The sequence below is a fragment of the Psammomys obesus genome, unplaced genomic scaffold (genome assembly GCF_907164565.1).
Source record: "Psammomys obesus unplaced genomic scaffold, mPsaObe1.curated_primary_1811, whole genome shotgun sequence".
Taxonomy (NCBI): Eukaryota; Metazoa; Chordata; class Mammalia; order Rodentia; family Muridae; genus Psammomys; species Psammomys obesus.
This window is the reverse complement of record NW_026585987.1, coordinates 336419-360426: the sequence shown is the minus strand read 5'-3', so window position 1 is coordinate 360426 and position 24008 is coordinate 336419.

Below are 24008 nucleotides of genomic sequence, written 5' to 3'. Positions count from 1 at the left end.
TTCCCATCAAAATACCAACTCAATTCTTTACAGACCTTGAAAAAAAGATTCTCAGCTTCATATGGAGAAACAAAACACCCAGAATCTCCAAAACGATCCTGTACAACAACAGATCATCTGGAGGTATCTCCATTCCCGATCTCAAACTGTACTACAGGGCAACAGTAATAAAAACTGCATGGTATTGGCATAGAAACAGAAAGGAGGATCAATGGAATCGCATAGAAGACCCAGAAATAAACCCACACACCTATGAATACTCAATATTTGACAAAGAAGCCAAATCCATTCAATGGAAAAAAGACAGTATCTTCAACAAATGGTGCTGGACCAACTGGATGTCTACATGCAGAAAAATGAAAATAGATCTATATTTATCACCCTGCACAAAACTAAAGTCCAAGTGGATCAAGGACCTCAACATAAAACCAGATACTCTAAATCAGTTGGAAAAAAAGTGGGAAACAGCCTAGAACTCATTGGCACAGGAGACAACTTCCTGAACAGAACACCAACAGCACAGGCTCTAAGAGCAACAATCAATAAATGGGACCTCATGACACTGAAAAGCTTCTGTAAAGCAAAAGACACTGTCATCAAAACAAATAGACAGCCTACAGATTGGGAAAGAATCTTCACCAACCCTTTATCTGACAGAGGGCTAATATCCAGTATATATAAAGAACTAAAGAAGCAGAAAAGCAACAAACCAAGTAATCCACTTAAAAAATGGGGAACAGAGCTAAACAGAGAATTCTCGAAAGAGGAACATCGAATGGCAGAGAAACACTTAAAGAAATGCTCAACCTCATTAGCCATTAGGGAAATGCAAATCAAAACGACCCTGAGATTTCACCTTACACCCATCAGAATGGCCAAGATGAAAAACTCAAGTGATAGCACATGCTGGAGAGGTTGTGGAGAAAAGGGAACCCTCCTCCACTGCTGGTGGGAATGTAAACTGGTTCAACCACTTTTGAAGTCAATCTGGCGCTTTCTCAGACAACTAGGAGTAGTGCTACCTCAAGACCCAGCTATACCACTCATAGGTATATACCCAAAATTTGCTCAAGTACACAACAAGGACATTTGTTCAACCATGTTCATAGCAGCTTTATTTGTAATAGCCAGAACTTGGAAACAACCCAGATGTCCATCAACGGAGGAATGGATACAGAAATTGTGGTATTTTTACACAATGGAATACTACTCAGCAATCAAAAAGGAGGAAATCATGAAATTTGCAGGCAAGTGGTGGGATCTAGAAAAGATCATTCTGAGTGAAGTATCCCAGAAGGAGAAAGACAAACTTGGTATATACTCGCGTATATAGACCTACAAGATATGATAAACATAATGAAATCTACACACCTAAAGAAGATAATCAAGAAAGTGTACACAGGCGAAGGTGATTAATCCTCATTTAGAAAGACAAATGGGATGTGCATTGAACTTATGACAGGAGTCTACCACAAAAGGCATCTGAAAGACTCTACCTAGCAGTGTTTCAAAGCAGACACTAAGACTCATAACCAAACCCTCGCAGAGTGCAGGGAATCATATGAAAGAAGGGAAGTTAGTATGATATGGAAAGGATAGGAGCTCTACAAGGACCAAACATATCTGGGCACAGGGTCTTTTCTGAGACTGACACTCAACCAAGGACCATCTATGGATATAACCTAGAACTTCTGCTCGGATGTGGCCCGTGGTAGCTCAGTAACCAAGTAGTTTTCCAAAGTAAGGGGAACACGGACTATTTCTAATAGGATCTCAAGGGCAGGCTGTTTGACCCCCACCCCAGGGGAGGAGCAGTCTGTTAGGCCACAGAGGAGGACTTTGCAGCCAGCCCTGAAGATACCTGATAAAACAGGGTCAGATGAAAGGGGAGGAGGTCCTCCCCTATCAGTGGACTTGGAAAGGGGCAGGGAGGAGACCAGGGAGGGAATGTGGGGTTGGGGAGGGAATGAGGGAGCGGGATACAGCTGGGACACAGAGTTAACAAAATGTAACTAAAAAGAAAAATAAAAAAACAAAAAACAACAACAACAACAACAAAAAAAAAAAAAACAACTTCTATGTTGTTTCCGGGTTCTGACTATTATAAATAAAGCTTCTATGAACATAGTTGAGCAAATGTCCTTGTTGTATGCTTGAGCATCTTTCAAATATATACCCAGGAGTGGATTTTGAGGTAGCAGTATTCCTAATTTTCTAAGAAAGCACCAGACTGATTTCCAAAGTCGTTGTACAAACTTACATTCCCAACATCTTCTGCACAACCTTTCCAACATGTGTCATCCCTCGAGTTTTTGACCTTCGCCATTCTGGGTGTAAAGTGGAATATCAGGGTCATTTAGATTTGTAATTTCCTGATGACTAAGTATGTTGAGCATTTCTTTAAGTGTTTCTCTGGCGTTCAGTTTTCTGTTGCTGAAAATTCTTTGTTTAACTCTGTACCCCATATTTTGATTGGATTACTTGGTCTGTGGTAGTTAACTTCTTGAGTTCTTTTTCTATTCTGGATATTAACCCTCTGTCAAATATAGTAATGATCCTTTTTTTTAGTCCGTACGCTGTTGTTTTGTTCTGTTGACAATGTCCTTTGATTTACAGAAGCTTTTTAGTTTCATGAGGTCTCATTTGTTGATTGTTAATCTTAGGGCCTGTGTTGTTGGTGTTCTGTTCAGGAAGTTGTCTTCTGTCCCAAAAGTGGGTCAAGACTCTTTCTCACTTTTTCTTCGAACAGACTTAGTGTGTCTGGTTTTATGTTGAGGTCTTTTATTCACTTAGATTTTACTTTTTTTCAGGGTGATGCGTAGTATCTATTTGCATTTTTCTACATATACCCATCAGTTGGACCAGCACCATTTGTTGAAGATGCTAACCAGTTTATTTTTAAAGAGTATTGATGAAAATCTGTTCACTAACTCTAAAATAAAGTGTAGTGGTCTCCTTGGAGCTTCTAACTGAATAGAAGTTACATTCTGATCTATTACATCTATACGTAGGATTCATACTTTTTACATTATAAATATTAATTTTCCACATTTTAAAAAATTATTTATTAATTATACTTTATTTAGTTTGTATCCCCCCTGTGGTTCCCACTCTCCTCCCATCTCATTCCCTCCCTTCTTCCATCCTCTGCATGCATTCCCCTCCCCAAGTCCACTGATAGAGGTGGTCTTCTTTTCCTTCCTTCTGATCCTAGTCAATTAGGTCTCATCAGGAGTGGCTGCATTGTCTTCTTCTGTGGCCTGGTAAAGCTGTTCCCCCTCAGGGGAAGGTAAAGTGCAGGCCAATCAGTTCATGTCAGAGACAGTCCCTGTTCCTATTACAATGGAACCCACCTCCAACTGCCATGGGCTACATCTCTCCACATTTTTAAAACACATTAAGTAAATATAATCATCCACTTTTAATGAAGAAACAGTGTTTCTATCAAAACACAAAGGCAGAAAATGTAGAAATGTGTTTCTTAATCACTAAAAAGAAAACAAGAATGTTTCATTCATAAATTTGTAAAACATCCTGTAAAATGTACACATACAAAGTACATCAAATTCCACCAAAGCAAGACATTCATTTTGCCTTTGCTGAATATCATCTCTCTTCCTAATCCTTATAATGTTTCCCTTAAAGCAGTTACAGACATGAATAGAGAGGTTTTGTAAAAAGATTTCCAGACCATTTATTTTTTTTTTTTACTAAGGTAAAAATTTTTAAAAAGGCTATGCCATTATTTTAAAAGTATTGGAAAAGAACAAAGAAATACAGTCCATGAAAATGAAACAAGCACCTTGATCTCATTCAGTTGTCAAAGTATCACTATTTGCAGATGACATGATAGCATACATGAGTGACTCCGAAAATTCTACCAGGTAACTCCTACAGCTGATAAACACCTTAAGCCAAGTGCCTGGATACAAAATTTACTCAAAAAAATCAATAGCCTTTTTGTATAAAAAAGACAAATATCATGAAAAAGAAATTCGGGGAACAACACATTCACAATAGCTATAAAGGACATAAAGTATTTTGGTGTAACTGTAACCAAACAAGTTAAAGATTTGTATGAAAAAAAAATTAGTCTCTGAAGAAAGAAATAGAAGGAAATATCAGAAGATGGAAAGATCTCCCATGCTCATGGCTTGGCAGGATTAATATAGTAAAAATGGCCATCTTACCAAAAGCAATCTACAGATTCAATGCAATTCCCATCAAATTACCAACACGGTTCTTTATAGACCTTGAAAGAAAAATTCTCAACTTCGTATGGAATAACAAGAAACCCAGAATTGCTAAAACAATCCTCTACAATAAAAGATCATTTAGAGGTATTTCCATTCCTGATCTCAAGCTGTACTGTACACCATAGTTACAAAAAAAAAAAAATGCATGTTACTGACACAGAAACCAGCTGTTGGATCAATTGAATTGAAGACCCAGAAATAAACCCACACACTTACTGACAACTGATTTTTCATGATGATGCCAAAACCACACAATAGGAAAAAAGATAGCATCTTCAACAAATGATGCTGAGCTAACTGTATATCTACATGTAGATAAAGACAAATAAATACATACATATCTCCTTGCACAAAACTAAAGTCCAAGTGGAACATTGTCAACAGAAGAAAACAATAGTCTATGGATTGGGAAAAGATCTTCACCAACCCTATATCTGACAGAGGGTTAGTATCCAGAATATATAAAGAACTCAAAAAGTTAAGATGAAACTAACCAAGTAATCCAATTGAAAAATGGGGTACAGAGCTAAACAGAGAATTCTCTGTAGAGGAATATCAAAAGGCAGAGAAACACAGAAATGTTCACCGTTTGTTGTCTGCAAATTTCATGATTTCCTTGTATTTTTTTAATTTTTTTAATTTTATTTTTTCTTATCAGTTACATTTTATTAACTCTGAATCCCAGCCGTGTCCCGCTCCCTCATTCCCTCCCAATCCCATCCTCCCTCCCTCATCTCCACCATGCCCCTTTCCAAGTCCACTGATGGGGGGGACCTCCTCCCCATTCATCTGATCCTGTTTTATCAGGTATCTTCAGGACTGGCTGCAAAGCTCTCCTCTGTGGCCTAACAGGACTGCTTTTCCTTTGGGGGGTGGAGAGGTTAAAGAGCCAGCCATTGAGTTCCTGTTAGAAATAGTCCTTGTTCCCCTCACTATGGGAAACCAATTGGTTACTGAGCTACCACGGGCTACATCCGAGCAGAGGTTCTAGGTTATATCCATACATGGTCCTTGGTTGAATGTCAGTCTCAGAAAAGTCCCTGTGCCCAGATATATTTGGTCCTTGTGGAGCTCCTATCCTTTCCCCATCATACTAACTCCCCTTCTTTCATATGATTTCATGTACTCTGCCCAAGGTTTGGTTATGGGTCTTTATATCTACTTTAAAAACACTGCTAGTTAGAGTCTTTCAGATGTGTTCAGTAGACTCCTGTCATACGTTCAATGCACATCCCATCTGTCTTTCTAAACAAGGATTGATCATCTTACCCCATGTCCGCTCTCTTGATTATCTTTTTTAGCTGTATAGATTTCATTATGTTTATCATATCTAATAGGTCTATATAAGTGAGTATATACCATGTTGGTCTTTCTCATTCTGGGATATTTCACTCAGAATGATCTTTTCTAGATCTCACAATTTGCCTGCAAATTTCATGATTTCCTCCTTTTTTGATTGCTGAGTAGTATTCCATTGTGTAAAAATACTACAATTTCTGTATCCATTCCTTGACTGATGGACATCTGGGTTATTTCCAGGTTCTGGCTATTACAAATAAAGCTGCTACAAACATGGTTGAGCAAGTATCCCTTTTGTGTACTTGAGCAAAGTTTGGATATATACCTAGCAGTGGTATGGCTGGGTCTTGAGGAAGCACTATTCCTAATTGTCTGAGAAAGCGCCAGATAGATTTCCAAAGTGGTTGTACCAGTTTACATTCCAACCAGCAGTGGAGGAAGATTCCCCTTTCTCCACAACCTCTCCAGCATGTGTTGTCCTCTGAGTTTTTCATCTTGGCCATTCTGATGGGTGTGAGGTGAAATCTCAGGGTTGTTTTGATTTGCATTTCCCTAATGGCTAATGAGGTTGAGCATTTCTTTAAGTGTTTCTCTGACATTCGATATTCCTCTTTCGAGAATTCTCTGTTTAGCTCTGTTCCCCATTTTTTTAATTAGATTACTTGGTTTGCTGCTTTTCAGCTTATTTAGTTCTTTGTATATACTGGATATTAGTTCTCTGTCAGATAAAGGGTTAGTGAAGATTCTTTCCCAATCTGTAAGCAGTCATTTTGTTTTGATGATGGTGTCCTTTGCTTTACAGAAGCTTTTCAGTTTCATGAGGTCCCATTTATTGATTGTTGCTCTTAGAGCTTGTGCTGTTGGTGTTCTGTTCAGGAAGTTATCTCCTGTGCCAATGAGTTCTAGGCTGTTCCCCACTTTTTCTTCTAACAGATTTAGAGTATCTGGTTTTATTTTGAGGTCTTTAATCCACTTGTACTTTAGTTTTGTGCAGGGTGATAAATATGGATCTATTTTCATTTTTCTGCATGTAGAAATCCAGTTGGATCAGCACCATTTGTTGAAGATGCTGTCTTTTTTCCATTGAATGATTTTGGCTTCTTTGTCAAAAATCAAGTATTCCTAGTTGTGTGGATTTATTTCTGGGTCTTTTCTTCAGTCCCATCGATCCTCCTTTCTGTTTTTATGCCAATATCATGCAGTTTTTATTACTATTGCTCTGTAGCACAGCTTGAGATCAGGGATGGAGATACCTCCAGATGATTTGTTGTTGTACAGGATTGTTTTGGAGATTCTGTGTTTTTTGTTTCTCCATATGAAGCTGAGAATCTTTTTTTCAAGGTCTGTAAAGAATTGAGTTGGTATTTTGATGGGGATTGCATTGAATCTGTAGATTGCTTTAGACAGGATGGCCATTTTCACAATGTTAATCCTACCAATCCATGAGCGTGGGAGATCTTTCCATCTTCTGATATCTTCTTCAATTTCTTTCTTCAGAAACTTGAAGTTTTTTTCTTTTTTTAAAAGATGCTTAGTTAGTTGTTTTTAATTGCTGAGTAGTATTCCATTGTGTAAATATACCACAATTTCTATATCTATTCCTCAAATGAAGAAACATTATTCCTATTGTCTGAAAAAGGACCAGGCTGATTTTTAAAATGGTTGTGGAAGTTTACATTATCATCAGCAATGAAGTAGGGTTTTTTTATCCTCTACTTCATCTCAAGCATGTGTTGTCACTTGAGGTTTTTATCTTAGCCATTCTGATGGGTGTAAGGAGCACCACAGAGGGCCTCTGAAATACTACCTAGCAGTGAATCAAAGCAGATACTGAGACTCATAACCATACCTTGGGTAGAGTGCAGGGAGTCATATGAAAGAAGGGGGAGTTAGTATGACCTGGAGTGGACAGGAGCTCCACAAAAAAACAATATTTCTGGGCACAGGGGTCTTTTCTGTTTCTCCAACCAAGGATGATGCATGGAGATAACCAAAACCCCTGCACAGATGTAGCCCATGGCAACTCAGTATCAAAGTGGTTTACTTGGATACTAGTAACCCACTTCCCTAGTAAAGGGAATAAGGACTGTTTCTGACCTGCACTGAATGGCTGGCCTTTTGACCACCCCCTTTAACATAGAGGGAGGAGCGGCCTTGCTGTTCCGCAGAAGAGGACATTGCAGCCAGTCCTGAGGAGACCTGATAAGCTAGTTTCAGATGGAAGGGGAGGAGTACCTCCCCTATTAGTAGACTTAGAGAGAGGCAGGGAGGAGATGAGGGAAGGGGTGTGATTGGGAGGAAATGAGGGAGGGGGCTACATCTGGGATACAAAGTTAATAAACTGTAACTAATATAAACCATAAATATTTTTTTAAATGAAAAGAAATGTTCAATGTCCTTAGCTATTAGGAAAATGCAAATCAAAACAACACTGAGATTTCACCTTACAGCCATCACAATAGTTAAGATAAAAAACTCAAACATGCTTGAGAGGAAGTAGAGAATGATGAACCCTACTCCATTGCTGGTGGGAATGTAAACTTGTACAATCACTTTGGAAATCAATCTGGCACTTTCTCATACAATTATGAATAGTGCCACCTCAAGATCCAGCAACACAATTCCTGGGCATATATCTAAAAGATGTTCACGTACACAACAAGGACATTTGCTCAACCATGTTGGCAGAGCTTTATTTGTAATAGCCAGAAGCTGGTAATAACCCAAATGTCCCTCAGTTGAGGAACGGATAATGAAATTGTGGTGCATTCATGCAATGGAATACAATTCAGCAGTTAAAAACAAGAAAATCATGAAATTTGCAGGCAAATGTTGTGATCTAGAAAAGATCATCCTGAGTGAGGTATCCCAGAAGCAGAAAAAACACACATGGTATATACTCACTTATAAGTGAATATGATTATTGGATAATCATACTAAAATCTGTACACCTAAAGAAGCTAAACAAGAAGGAGAACCCTGGGTAAGATGCTCAATCCTTATTCAGAAAGGCAAACAAGAGAGTTATCTGAAGAGGGAAAAAAGAGGAAACAGGACAGGAACCTACAGCTAAGCACCTCTGAAAGACTCTACCCAGCAGGGCATCAAAGCAGATGCTGAGAATCATAGCTAAACTTTGGGCATAGTGCAGGGAATCTCATGAAAGAAGAGGGAGATAGAAAGCCCTGGAGAGGACTGGAGTTCCACAAGGAGAGCAACAAAACCAAAAAATCAGGGCATGAGGGTCTTTTCTGAGACTGAAAATCCAATCAAAGACCATTCATGGAGATAACCTAGAACCCCTGAACAGATGTACCCCATGTCATCTCAGTGACCAAGAGGGTGTCCTAGTAATGGGAACAGGGCTGTCTCTGACATGAACTCAAAGGCTGGGTCTTGGATCCTTTCCCCAGGAGGAAGTAGCAACCTCCAGGCCACAGAGGAAGACAATGCAGCCAGTCTTGATGAGACCTGATAGACTAGTGTCAGATGGAAAGAAAGGAGGACCTCCCCTGTCAGTGGACTGAAGAAGAGAGAGGGAGGATGCGATTGGAAGGGGAAGAGGGAGTCGGCTACAGCTGCAGTACAAATTGAATAAACTGTAATTAATAAAAAAATAATTTAAAAATAACCAATGGATCCCAACTCAATGAAAAATGCATGTATATTTTCTCTGACAACTTCATCATGTCTTATATGTACATATATGTATGTTTACATATATGTGCATATACATACATAATACACATCTGCACACTTATAATACACATATATAAGTAATATCTACAAAGATATATACACAGTTAACATCATTTTTATGAAAAAGTAATTTATTTTTGAAAATAATATAATACAAATTAACCTCCTTATTTGTCTAGAATGCACTGGTCATCATATTAGGAACTGTGTAAATTCCTTTACATAGAATAATTTACATATTAAAGTAAAAATAAGTAGGATTCTTTTTAAATTTATTTATTTTTTATTAATTACAGTTTATCCACTTTGTATCTCAGTTGCACTCTTCCTTGTCCCTGCCAATCACACCCTCCCTACCTCATTTCCTCCCATGCCCCTCTCCAAGTCCACTGATAGGTGAGGTCCTCCTACCCTTCCATCTGACTCTAGCCTTCAGGACAGGATGCATTGTCTTCCTCCATGCCTGGTAAGGCTGATCCCCCTTAGGGGAAGGTGATCAAAGAGCCACCCACTGGTGTCATGTAGGAGACAGCCCCTGTTCTCCCCACTAGGGTACCCACCTAGAGACTGAGCTGCCATAAGGTACATCTGTGCAGGGTTTATAAGTTATCTCCATGAATGGTCTTTGGTTGGAGTATCAGTCACAGGAAATACTCCTGAGCCCAGATTTCTAGGTTCTGTTGCTCAACTTGGAGATCTCCTGTCTCCTCCAGGTCTTTCTATCTCCCCATTCTTTTATAAGTTTGAAAAGTTTAATTGGCCTCAGTATCTTTCTGCAGCAACAGTATGATATGAAAAGAAGAATTTCCAGGCTCTATGATCATCATAGGCTCTTGAACAAGTATTAGATTTGTTTCAGTGAAACACTTAGGATATGAACATGATTGATTTTCTTCCACTATCTTCAAATCAACATAGATTACTATATTTTTATATGAAATGCATTTGTATTTTTAATTTATGTACCAAAATGTGTATTGAAGTTGGCAACTACAGAGGAAGAATATAGTAATAAGACAAGTTTAGAAAGCACACAACTATGGAAAAGTTAAGATATATTAAGTATCACAGCCAATATAAGTGATGTGAAATATTTTAAAACAGCGAGAATAAAATACCACAGTGAAATAAAATTAATGTGTTTTAATGAATTACATGTAATTTTGTTTCTATTTATTACTTTTCTCAAATAATGAAGATTACTTCTATGAATTTTAAATTGAAAAAAGGCATCATCGTTATTTTATAGGTAGAGATTATTGTGAACTTAAAAAAATCTGAACTCCATTTCTAACTCAAAAATCATATTAAAAACACAGTCATTTTCATAATATTAGTTTGTATCTTTAATATCAATTCCTAGGTGATCATTCTATCCTACGAACAGAGCTTATATTTGTTCTTTCATTTATTTTATTGAAATCTGCATCTCCTTGATTTCAACTTAAAAAATGAGTTTCATGTAAATCAAATTCTTCATGGTTACTTGTCTTGTACTTGAATCAACTCAAGTACCGTGGCATTTCTGGGCTACGAATTGCACCACAAAAATGATTAATGTGTTGAACTATTTAAACAAGTGGCAAGGTAGTTTTGTAGAACCAGTTATGAAGGTCAAATGGTTTAAAAACAAACTTATTTCTGTAAATATATGCTTTTTGATGTTTTAACAAAATAATGATGCTTTATTTATTATTTTGTGATTGAATGAATTATAGTCTCAAGCTTATTGTTCCCTAAGCTATGAGTCTGTACAGTGTCAACTGTCTAAGCTTTAGATATTGCCTCTAATGCCTCTACTACACTCTTGCCTGGTCACCACTCCCTAGTACATTTACTTGTGAAAACATAGCACATATTGTTACTGAACTAACCAAGGTTATACTTTCTTGTCTTTCTCTAGATTATGTAAGGCGAATTTCCTGCTGCATCTTGAATGCTTTTCAAAAATAGGCTTCATTGTGGTTTATAAAATGAGCTCATTGTCATAACATTCTATAAATCTGTTTCTTCAAATGATGTAATTGATTTCTGATGAAAACTTATAAATAAATATTTTTCCAATTATACAAATATTCTCTTTCATTTTTATATTTATTAATAAGCTTCAAGCACAATAAATGGGCAGATATTGCTCTATTATAACCTGTCTATGCTAGTCTAGCTACTTTCCAGCCTAATGTCCTGTTACCTGTCCTCTAGTCTAGCCTTGAACTTCACCTCATGACCTGGAAACAGAAGTCCTGCTACTGTCTCCTCTGCCCAGTCATTGGCTCTGCAGCTTCTTTATTAACCAAACACAGATAATTAGGGAGTAATTTTTACACAACATTGAGACTGGAGATTCATTAATAGCAATACAAATATTCTCTTACTTATAAATTGTCCCTAAATAGTGAGTCAAATCTTAGTCTTATACAAAGATCTGATTTTTTTAAGTAAATTATGTTATCAATAATACGGTCTTTTGACCAACTTTTGGTGCAGAAATGGAGAATGAACAAAAAGAAAAGGGAAAAGGGAGGCAGAGGCAGGGTAAAAGAGAGAGAGACAGACACAGAGAAGGAGAAAAACAAAAAAATAGAGTGGAGAGAGGGAGATAATGAAGCACAGATAAGGCAAAAGAAGCGGCATTTATTTTTCATATTTTTGAGTCTATAATTTGTGTCTGTGATAGCTAACTAATAGTGATGTGATGTATGGGTGATATCTATGGAACCCTTTGGCTAATAATTCAGAAAGATGTAACCCATTTTGGTACTTGGGATTAGATTTGGCATAATGAGTCTAGTGATATTCTCCTTTTCCATTAAATGGCTACTCCACTTAAATTCCATTGATATGTGTAATTTTTAGAAGGTTTCTATATTAGTATGCTTCCATATGACTTTTCAAAATGCTTATACTGTTATTTATTCACAACCACATGTTTTTCTGTATCAAACTGTGCATATTTACATGTGATCAACTAGGATTAAAAGTCATTTTACATGTCTGATAAATAGAGCACCAAGGCCACAAAGAATTTATGCAATATACGTATTTCCCTTTATGAAAAGTTAAATATACTTATAAATACTCGAGTTCATTTATATTTTAAACATAATTAGATGCACACATCTCTGTGTAATTTATATTCATCTAAAGACAAAATGTTTTGAATTTTTTACTTATTTATAATGCTATAGTTTATTATTATTTAAATGTACTATTTTCCAGAGTGGTTGTACAAGTTTACATTCCCACCAGCAGTGGAGGAGGGTTCCCCTTTCTCCACAACCTCTCCAGCATGTGTTGTCTCTTGAAAAGCTCTGCCCTGCAGACTATCAATGTAGATTCTGAGACTTATGGGCAACCTTTGGGCAGAATGCAGGGAATCTTAGGAAAGAAGTGGGAAACAGTAAAATCTGGAGAGGACAAATACTCTACAAGGAGAGCAACAGAACCAAAAAATCTGAACACAAGGGTCTTTCCTGAGACTGATATTCCAACCAAAGACTATGCATGGAGATAACCTAAGACCCCTGCACAGATGTACCCCATGGCAGCTCAGTATCCAAGTGGGTTCCATTGTAATAGGAACAAGGACTGTCTCTGACTTGAACTGATTGGCCTGCTCTTTAATTACCTCCCCCTGAGGGGGAAGCAGCATTACCAGGCCACAGAAGAAGACAATGCAGCCACTGCTGATGAGACCTAATTGACTAGGATCAGAAGGAAGGAAAAGAAGTTCTCCCCTATCAGTGAACTTAGGGAGGGGCATGCATGCAGAGGGTGGAGGAAGGGAGGGATTGGGATGAGAGGAGGGAGAGAACCACAGGGAGCATACAAAGTGAATAAAGTTTAGTTAATAAAGAAAAATAAATAAATAAATAAATAAATAAATAAATAAATAAATAAATAAATAAATAAATAAACTATTTTAAAAGGAATGAAAAAAAGCATGTGTTCAAGATTATAAAATTTACCAGAATAAAACTTGAAAATCAAACATTCAATTAAGTGATCATTCAGAAGTTTTATTCTCCTTAATACTGAAAAACAAGACAAAAGGGCTGAGAAAGAAATTAGAAAAACAACACCCTTCACAAATAGCCACAAATGACATAAAATACCTTGGTGTAACCCTAACCAAGCAAGTCAAAGATATGTATGAAAAAAAAATTTCAAGTCTCTGAAGAAAGAATTAGAAGAAGATATGAGAAGATGGAAAGATCTCCCTTGCTTATGGCTTGGCAGAATTAACATAGTAAAAATGGCCATCTTACCAGAAAACAATCTACAGATTTAATGCAATCCCCATCAAATTGCCAACACAATTCTTTACAGACCTGGAAAGAAAAATTCTCAACATCTTATGGAATAACAAGAAACCCAGAATTGCTAAAACAATCCTCTACAATAAAAGATCTTCTGGAGGTATCTCCATCCCTGATCTTAAGCTGTACTATAGAGCAACAGTTATAAAAACTGCATGGTACTGGCATAGAAACAGAATTGTGGATCAATGGAACCGAACAGAAGACCCAGAAATAAGCCCACACACTTATGGACACCTGATTTTTGACAAAGATGCCAAAACCATACAATGGAAAAAAGATAGTATCTTCAATTAATGGTGCTGGTCCAAATGGTTGTCTATGTGTAGAAAAATTAAAATAGATTCATACTTATCACCCTGCACAAAACTGAAGTCCAAGTGGATCAAAGACCTCAACATAAAACCAGACTCATAAAATTGGCTAGAAAAAAAAAAGTGGGGAATACCCTAGAACTCATTGGCACAGGGGACAACTTTCTGAACAGAACACCAACAGCACAGGCTCTAAGATCAACAATCAATAAATGGGAACTCCTGAAACTGAAAAGCTTCTGTAAAGCAAAGGACATCATCATCAAAACAAAATGACTGCCTATAGATTGGGAAAGAATCTTCAATAACCCTTTATCTGACAGAGGGCTAATATCCAGCATACATAAAGAACTAAAGAAGCTGAAAAGCAGCAAACCAAGTAATCCAATTAAAAAATGTGGAACAGAGCTAACCAGAGAATTCTCCACAGAGGAATATCGAATGCCAGAGAAACACTTAAAGAAATGCTCAACCTCATTAGCCATCAGGGAAATGCAAATTAAAACAACCCTGAGATTTCACCTTACACCCATCAGAATGGCCAAGATGAAAAACTCAAGTGACAATACATGTTGGAGAGGTTGTGGAGAAAGGGGAACCCTCCTCCACTGCTGGTGGGAATGTAAACTTGTACAACCACTCTGGAAATCAATTTGGCACTTTCTCAGACAAATAAGAATAGTGCTTCCTCAAGACCCAGCATACCACTTCTAGGCATATATCCAAAAGAGGCTCAAGTACATAATAAGGACATTTGCTCAACCATGTTTGTAGCAGCCTTATTTGTAATAGCCAGAAGCTGGAAACAGCCCATATGCCCCTCAACTGAAGAATAGATGCAGAAATTGTGGGACATCTACACAATGGAGTATTACTCAGCAATGAAAAATAAGGAAATCATGAAATTTTCAGGTAAATGGTGGGACCTGGAAAGGATCATCCTGAGTGAGCTCTCCCAGAAGCAGAAAGACACACAAGGTATATATTCACACATATAAACTTATAGGATAAACCTACTAAAATCTGTACATCTAAAGAAACTAATCAAGAGAGAGGACCCTGATTAAAACGCTCAATCCCCATCCTAAAAGGCAAAGAGGACGTACATCAGAAGGAAAAGGCAGGAAACAACCTTGGAACCTGCCACAGAGGGCCTCTGAAAGATTCTGCCCTGCAGAATATCAAAGCAGATGCTGAGACTTTAAGGCCAACTGTTGGGCTGAGTGCATGGAATCTTATGTGAGAAGTGGGAAATAGTAGGTTATGGAGAGGACAGGAACCCCACAAGGAGAGCAACAGAACCAGAAAATTTGAACACAGGGGTCTTCCCAGAGACCCATACTCCAACCAAGTACCAGTCATGGAGATAAACTAGAACCCCTGTGCAGATGTAATCCATGGCAGTTTAGTGTCTAACTGGGTTTAAATAGTAATGGGAAGAGGGACTGTCTCAGACACAATCTGATTGGCCTGCTCTTTGATCACCTTCCCCTGAGGGGGGAGCAGCCTTACCAGGCCACAGAAGATGACAATGCAGCCACTCCTGATGTGATCTGATAGACTAAGATCAGAAGGAAGGAGAGGAGGACCTCCCCTATCTGTGGACTTGGGCAGGGGCATGTGTGAAGAAGGGGGATGGAGGATGGAATCGGGAGGGGAAGAGGGAGGGATTTCTGGGGGGATACAAAGTGAATAAAGTGTAAAAAAAATTGAAAAACGCATTTTGATCCTATTTATCACCACTCCCCCAACTCTCTCCAGATACACACACTTTCTATATAAACCCACCCAATTTTGTGTCCCTTTTAGAAAATTAAACCCTTCAAAACTACTTTTGCTGCCCAAATATTTTTAGATGTGTGGACTTCTACTTTTACTTGCTTGACATACCAGTGTCTACACTCAAACTAAACATACATTCTCTCTTTTCTAGCAGCTAAAAATTTCCAGTAGCTCCTAGGTTAATAGAATTTTTATCCAGGCCCATGTTTTCTGTTGACATGTAGCCTGTCTTGTGCTTATGCAGGTTTCACATATGCTTTTGAAACTACTGTGAATTCATAATGTAGCTGCCCTGCTGTGACCAGAGATACTGTTTCCTTGTAGTTATCAGCCAAGTATGACCCTTAAACTCTTTTCCCCTCCTTTTGAAAAATAAAGTTATCCCTGAATCATATTAATAAATATTGTGGCATATACTTTTCATTTAGAGCTAAGAATTTTGCAGTTTCTTATTTCTATACTTTGCGTAGCCTTGGATTTCTGTATTGCACATTATCTACTACAAAAAGAAGATTCTGAGGAGGCTTGAAGGATGTACTAATTTATGAGTATTACAATAAATTATTAGAATCAATTTAATGCAAAGGCCATTTTGTAGTATAATTGTAGTAGTCTTTCCTTAAGGCCTAGGTCTGGTGTAACCATTGGTTATTTGCTGGATAATGGTGCAGTGTTGGAAAGAGTTTCATCTTGTGGAATGAAACTTAATCATAATCAGAAAGTGATTGCTTACTCTCCTGAAGTTTCTTCCAGTATTTCATCAGTAGGCATATTTTAGTTATAGTTCTAGCTCTTAGGCTTATAGTTAAATAAGATTGGTGTTCACATTTTTTCCCTCTTGTGGTGTGCATTGCACCTTCCAACACTATGAAAAATAGGTAATAGGATGAAGCTTCTAGCTTCATTTTTCTCATGTACTATGACTCAATTACATAGTATTTTCTACATTAGAGTTTTTCCTTTAATGTTTGGGAACCAATGGGAACTAAATGGCCAAATCCTTGACACTATTTTTGATGGTCATTTGTGTTAGTATAAATGTTGCTTAAAAATGGCATTTGAATTACACCTATATAGGTTAGTGAACTATTGATGCATCTCTGATAAGGATGCTCTTAAGGAATGGCATACAGGTTTAGGAGAGAAAATCGAATATGATGTATAATATTGGAATGGGGAGGGGAGTGCAGTGTAAGGAAGACATAATGAGGAATAAATAGTACTGAAGACCATCCAAAAAGTCTTTAAAAACCTATTATTATTTAGCCATCCAGAAATATAAGCAGATAGTAACATCTGTATAAAAGAGTTAAACAAATTTCCCTATTAAGGACACTATTTCTCCTACTAGACATTAAGTGGGAAAATAATGGCGATATCTATCTTAAATTGTTGGAGGAGTGGTATTGAATATAATAAAATCTTATATAAATTTCTCAAAGGTATGAAAATATTTAAAAAATAATTAACAATGAGGTCCCCTTTATTGATTGATGATCTTAGAGCCTGTGCTGTTGGTGTTCTGTTCAGGAAGTTATCTCCTATCCCAGTGAGTTCTATGCTTTTCTCCACTTTTTCTTCTGACTGATTTATTGTGTCTGGTTTTATGTTGATATATTTGATCGAATTGGACATTAGTTTTGTGCAGGGTGATAAATATGGATCTATTTTCATTCTTCTATATGTAGACATCCACTTAGGCCAGCACCATTTAAAGATGCTGTGTTTTTCCACTGTATAGTTTTGGCTTCTTTGTCAAAAATCAAGTATCCGTAGGTTTGTGGGTTTATTTCTGGCTCTTGTATTCGATTTCATTGATCAACCATTCTATTTCCGCTATTATCATGCAGATTTTATTACTATTGCTCTGTAATACAGCTTGAGGTCAGGGATGGAGATAACTCCAGATGAACTATTGTTGTACAGGATAGTTTTGGCAATTCTGGTTTTTTTTTTTTTCCATAAGAAGTTGAGAATTGTTCTTTTAAGATCTGTAAAGAATTGTGTTGGTAATTTGATAGGAATTGCATTGAGTCTGTAGATTGCATTTGGTAAGATGGCCATTTTTACTATGTTAATCCTGCAAAGCCATGAGCATGGGAGATCTTTCCATCTTTTCTTACCTTCTATGATTTCTTTCTTCAGAGACTTAAAGCTTTCTTCAAACAGGTCTTTCACTTGCTTGGTTAGAGTCACACCAAGGTACTTTATGTTTTTGTGGCTAATTTTCATAATTTCTTCCTCAGCTATTTTGTCTTTTGTGTACAAGAGGGCTAGTGAATTTTTTTTTTTTTAGTTAATTTTGTATCCAGCCACTTTGATGAAGGTGTGTATCAGCTGAAGGAATTCTCTGGTTGAATTTTTGGGGTCACTCATGTACACTATCATATTATCTGCAAATAGTGACACTTGGACTTCTTTGTTTCTGATTTGTATCCCCTTGGTCTCTTTTTGTTGTCTTATTGCTCTAGTTAGAAATACAAGAACTATGTTGAAGATAGACAGAGAGAGTGGGCTTCAGCTCAGGCTGTAAGATCAATAATCAATAAATGGTATCTCTTGAAACTGAAAAGCTTCTGTAATGCAATGGACACTGTCATCAGAACAAAGCAACAGCCTACAGACTGGGAAAGGATCTTCACCATCCCTATATCTAACAGAGAGCTAACACCCAGAATATGTAAAGAACTCAAGAAGTTAAAAAACAAAAACAAGTAATCCCTTTAAAAAGGGGGGGGGTACAGAGCTAAACAGAGAATTCTCTGTAGAGTAATATGGAATAGCAGAGAAACAGTTACACAGAAATGTTCAACCTCTTAGTCACCAGGAAAATGCAAATCAAAACAACCCTCAGAATGGCCAAGATTAAAAACTCAAGTGACAACACATGCTAGAAAAGATGTAGAGAAATGGGAACCCTACTCCATTGCTGGTGGGAATGTAAACTTGCACAACCACTTTGGAAATCAATCTCCCACTTTCTCAGACAATTAGGAATAGTGTTTCCTCAAGAGCCAGCTATACCATTCCTAGGTATATATCCAAAATATGTTCAAGTACACATTAAGGACCTTTGCTCAACCATGTTACTAGCAACTTTATTTGTAATAGCCAGAACCTGGAAACAAACCAGATGCCTCAATTGAGTAATAGATACAGAAATTGTGGTACACTTACAAAGTGGAATACTACTCAGCAATTTAAAATAAGGAAATCATGAAATTTACAGGCAAATAGTAGGATCTAGAAAAAGATCATCTTGAGTAAGCTATCCCAGAAGCAGAAAGACACACATGTTATATACTCACTTATAAGTATATACTAGACCTATAATATAGGATAATCATACTATAATCTGTATACTTAAAGAAGCTAAGGAAGAAGGAGGATCCTTGGTAAGATGATCAATCCTCACTCAGAAAAAAAAAAAAATCCTCACTCAGAAAGGCAAATGGATTGGACATTGGAAGAGGGAGACTACAAGGAACAGGACAGAAGCATACTGCAGAGGGCCTTTGAAAGACTATGCAATAGGGTATCAAAGCAGATGTTGAGAGTCATAGCCAAACTTTGCGCACAGTGCAGGGAGTCTTATGAAAGAAGGGGGAGAGAGAAAGATCTGGAGGGCACAGGCGCTCCACAAGGAGAGCAACAGAACCAAGAAATATGGGCCCAGGGATCCTTTCAGAGACTGATACTCTAACCAAGGACCGTGCATGAAGATAACCTAGAACCCCTGTTGCAGATGTAGCCCATGGCAGCTCAGTGTCCAAGTGGGTTTCCTTAGTAAGGGGAATAGGGACTGTCTCTGACATGAACTCAGTGGTTGGCTTTTTGACCACACCCCTGAGGGAGGAGCAGCCTTGCCAGGCCACAGAGGAAGACAATGCTGTCAGTCCTGATGAGACCTGATAAGCTAGGGTCAGATGGACAGGGTGGAGGACCTCCCTCCAGTGGACTTGGATAGGGACATAGGAGGAGATGAGAGAGGGAGGGTAGAATTGGAAGGGAGTGATGGAGAAGTCTACAGCTGGGATACAATGTGAATAAATTGTAATTAATATAAAAACTAAAAAAAATAATAGATAACAAGCCCAGACAACACATATTTGTTATTTTTTATCTATGTAAAGATGAATAATATGAGCACAACTGATCTTATGAGTGGGTGTATACATTTTAAGTTAAAAAAACTTTAGTAGTATAAGATGTAACCTCAAGTTAGCTTTAATTTGCATTTCTAATTGCTAACTATTTTGACACTTTGTTAAATATTTTTGAGCCAACTTTACTTCTTCTATTGGAGACTCCTTGTACAAACCCATAACCCAAATTTTAATTATATTGGTTGCTTCCATGACTATCTTTATATTTTAGTCTTTTATACAGTCTGGATACAATCTTCTATCAAATATACAACTGATACATTTCTTCCTCTTCTGGTTGCTTTCTCCTCACCCCATAGTTTTTTTTTTTTTTCTTTTCTTTTTCCCCATTGGCTGTACAAAAACATGGTTTAATTTTATAGGGTGTCATTTTTCAACATTGGCTATAGTCTCCTGGTATATAGACAGTACCAACACTAACTACATTCAGAAGATTGTACTTGTATATATATTTGTGTGCATGTATGCATATAATGAAATACATCTTGAAAGAGTTCAAATGTTTCAAAGTGATTTGGGGCACACTTGAATAACTGAGGAAACAGGAAAAGGAAGAAATAATATAAATACAGTACATAGATTAAATTCTCAAAAACTTAAAAGTAAAAGAAAAAGGAAAATAAATTAATAATATTGGCTATGAGCTATCACATAGCACATTGAGTGTTTCTGGTGCATATTAGGAAAGCACCACAGAAATATGCAGTAGATAATCGTAAAGAACAGTTAATGGAACCCAAGACTTATGATTCAGGGAAACTGCCAAATATTGTTTCAAAGGAAAATAGATAAGAGGAGGCAGGGGAAAACTGAAAGAATCAGGATAGGTAGTAGGAAGAAATAAAAAAGAATGCCAGAAAGGAAAATAAAAAGAAATGAAAGTATTATAGAATGCATTTTGTTTTGTTAAGAAATTACTAAGTTATAAATAGAAATTGTTGAACCTGAATTTCTTTTCACAGTTGGAAGACAAAAGGATTCTTATGTCAATTTCAAATTGAAATTCTTTTTTAATTCTTCAAACAGTTGGTAACCTGAATGCTTGCAATTTGAATAAAAAGTAGAATGACTTCCAAGGAGAGATTGCATTTTTAAAATTCAGGTCTTTCAAATGGGAATTGGAGAGCAGTTCTCTGTTTGTGCAAAGCACTGCCTGCTGTTTTCATTAAACAGTAACTGTGCTTTTTTTTTGAACCTTTGCCCCATAAAAATAGACACGGGGAAAAAAAAAAAAGATCAAATAGATTCAAGTCAAACACTTGGAGGGTTTTTTGTAGAGCTGTTGTATTTTACCAAAATGTCAAGCACGTAAATGCAGATGGTTTATATTCAGTGTTACTTTTAAAGTGGCATTTCTTGAATTTGAGCTGTTTCTGATGAAAGTGATGCACATTCACAACCCCTCAGGAGCAAAAAACTCAGCAAAAGCACCTGGCTGAGCCAAAGGATGCTAGACTGCAAATAGATCTTCTGTGGCTTTCTTTATTGATGCCTTAGAAACAGCTTGTTAAACTGTGTCTAAGCAAAGAAATCGTGTAGATACAAGCATACAGTGAAACAGGCATTTCAAGAATTCCATTTAAGATATGCTTACTTATTAATGAATCTGCAAGGACACTGGCAAATTTCCTCTGATATCAACTTTGGTCTCTCTCTCCCTCTTTTTTTTATTATTATCATTTATTACAGTTTATTCAATTTGTGTTCAGGCTATGGCCCCCTTCCTCATCTATTCCCATGCCCCTTTCCCAGTCCACTGATAGGGGACTCATTAGGATTGGCTGCATTGTTTTTCTCTGCAGCCTGGCTAGGCTGCTCCCCCTAGGGAGATGTGATCAGAGAGCCTGCCATGAGTTCATTCCAGAGACAGTCCCTATTCCCCTTACTAGGGAACCCACTTGGAGACTGAATCTATTGGCTACATGTGAGCCAGGATTTTAAGTCCTCTCCATGCATTTTCCTTGGTTGGTGTGTTAGTCTCTGCAAGGCCCCCAGGGCTCAGTTTTTTTTGTTGTTTTGATTTTGGCTCTGTTGGTCGCCATTTGGAGCTCCTTTCCCATCTAAGTCTTTCTATCTCTCCCTTCTTTCATAAGATTCCCTTCACTCTGCCCAAAGTTTGGTTATGAGTCACAGCCTCTGCTTCAATACTTGATCAGTAGTCTTTCAGAGGCCCTCTGTGGTAGGCTCCTGTCCTGTTCCCTGTCTTCTCCTGCTTTCAATATCTATAACATTTCTTCTTCTGAATGAAGATTGAGTATCTTCCCTAGGGTCTTGTTGTTTAGCTTCTTTAGTAGTATAGATTTTAATATGTTTATCCTAAATTATATGTCTAATATCCTCTTATTAACAAGTATATACCATGTGTGTCTTTCTGCTTCTGGGATACCTCACTCAGGATGATCTTTTCTAGTTCTCACCAATTGCCTGAAAATTTCATGATTTTCTTGTTTTTAATTGCTGAGTAGTATTCCATTGTGCAAATGTATCACAATATCCGTATCCATTCCTCCACTGAGGGACATCTAGGTTGGTTCCAGTTTTTGGTTATTAGGAATAAAGTTGCGATGAACATGGTTGATCAAATGTCTCATAGTTGAGCATATCATGGAAGTCTCCTAAGGTGACCTTGTCCTCCCACATTTCCTTCATTTCCTTATAGTCACACCAACCTGATTGTTACTGGCCTTTGGGGCTAACATGGTATAGTCTAATTGGCCTTTCACTTATTTAAAGGCCATTACAATGGATAAGAAAATTAGGTATGTGCTTTTAAGTCTGATCTCTGGAGTCTGATTCTGGAAGGGTTCCCTCTCAACTCACACCTTCCCCTCTGTTACTGATCCATGCAATGTTTCAAAACAATAATTTGTGTATCATGTAGCTTTTGCAGAAGACACATGACATTGTCATTTTGTTTTCATAATATAGGTAACATTGTTTTCATGTTTTGTTTTACAATTGTTTTTCTTACATTTGTGATTTCCACATTCAAAAACATATTACCTTGTTAAGGTTCCATATTCAAGTTTCATCAAATTGGTGATAAAGTCTTTAACACACACATTTTGAGAATACACAAACACCAGATATGATAAATTTATACACATACACACACACACACACACACACACACACACTACTGAACCCATAGATTTATGCTGTATAGCACCCTAATTCCTTAAGGATAAATCAAGAAAAAATACTTCGCATTTGAGTCAACAGGAACAAACTGCCTATTTGAAACAGAATGAGATCGTTTGAATAAAGTATCACAAAAAACAACATGCAGGATTTTAGGTAGTGCACGCTGAAACAAAAAAGTTTAGGAATTGAATTCAAAGTTCCTATAATGATTTTGATAGAAGTTTAAATTTTGTATGTAATCTGAAGCCTTAAATAATATTCAAGGTACCAAAGTTTGTAAACATTTAATGTTACCTGATTCTTCAGTATTTCTACACTTCCACATTGAAAGTTGTGCCTGGTAAAAGCTTCAAATTGTTGTGACTAGAAATTAATAGCTGTAGAAAAAGTATGATGTTAGCTAATGAAAATGGTTCTTTCTATCAATGAAGTAGTCACAATGAATGTCTAATTTGTACTAGATTATTCACTATTCAATAGTTTCTGAACTTCTCAGTTGTACCCTATATGGAAGTTTATTTTCATATTCATATTCTGAATTGCAGTCAAATTAAAGTAGATCAGCTTACCCCTTCACAAAACTATGTGATAATGCTCTTAGAAATATCCATAGAAATTTATATTTCTAAATTTACATTGCTGAAATAGTTTTCAAAATATCCAATGAATCATTGGATATCCATGAATAGTTTTAGATATTTATCAAATTCTAAATTTTAAATTTTTGTCTTAAGAATAATTTTGCTTAAAGAGTATATTTGATGTTTAAAAACATAAATGTAGTTTTATAGAAAAGTACTTCTCATATAAATAAATATGAATTATTTGTTTTTTAATTAGTTTTTTTTTAATTCAGTAGTGATGTCATTTGCAGTGCTCTGCAATGTTACATAGAGTTTTTTTTTTTTTTTTTTGAGAGAGAGAAATTCAAAATTATAACTGAATTTCTATAATGAAATGCTTGGTTATATATATGAACTTCATTAAAAATGTAAAACTCTAGATAGTTATAATATATATATATTAAAA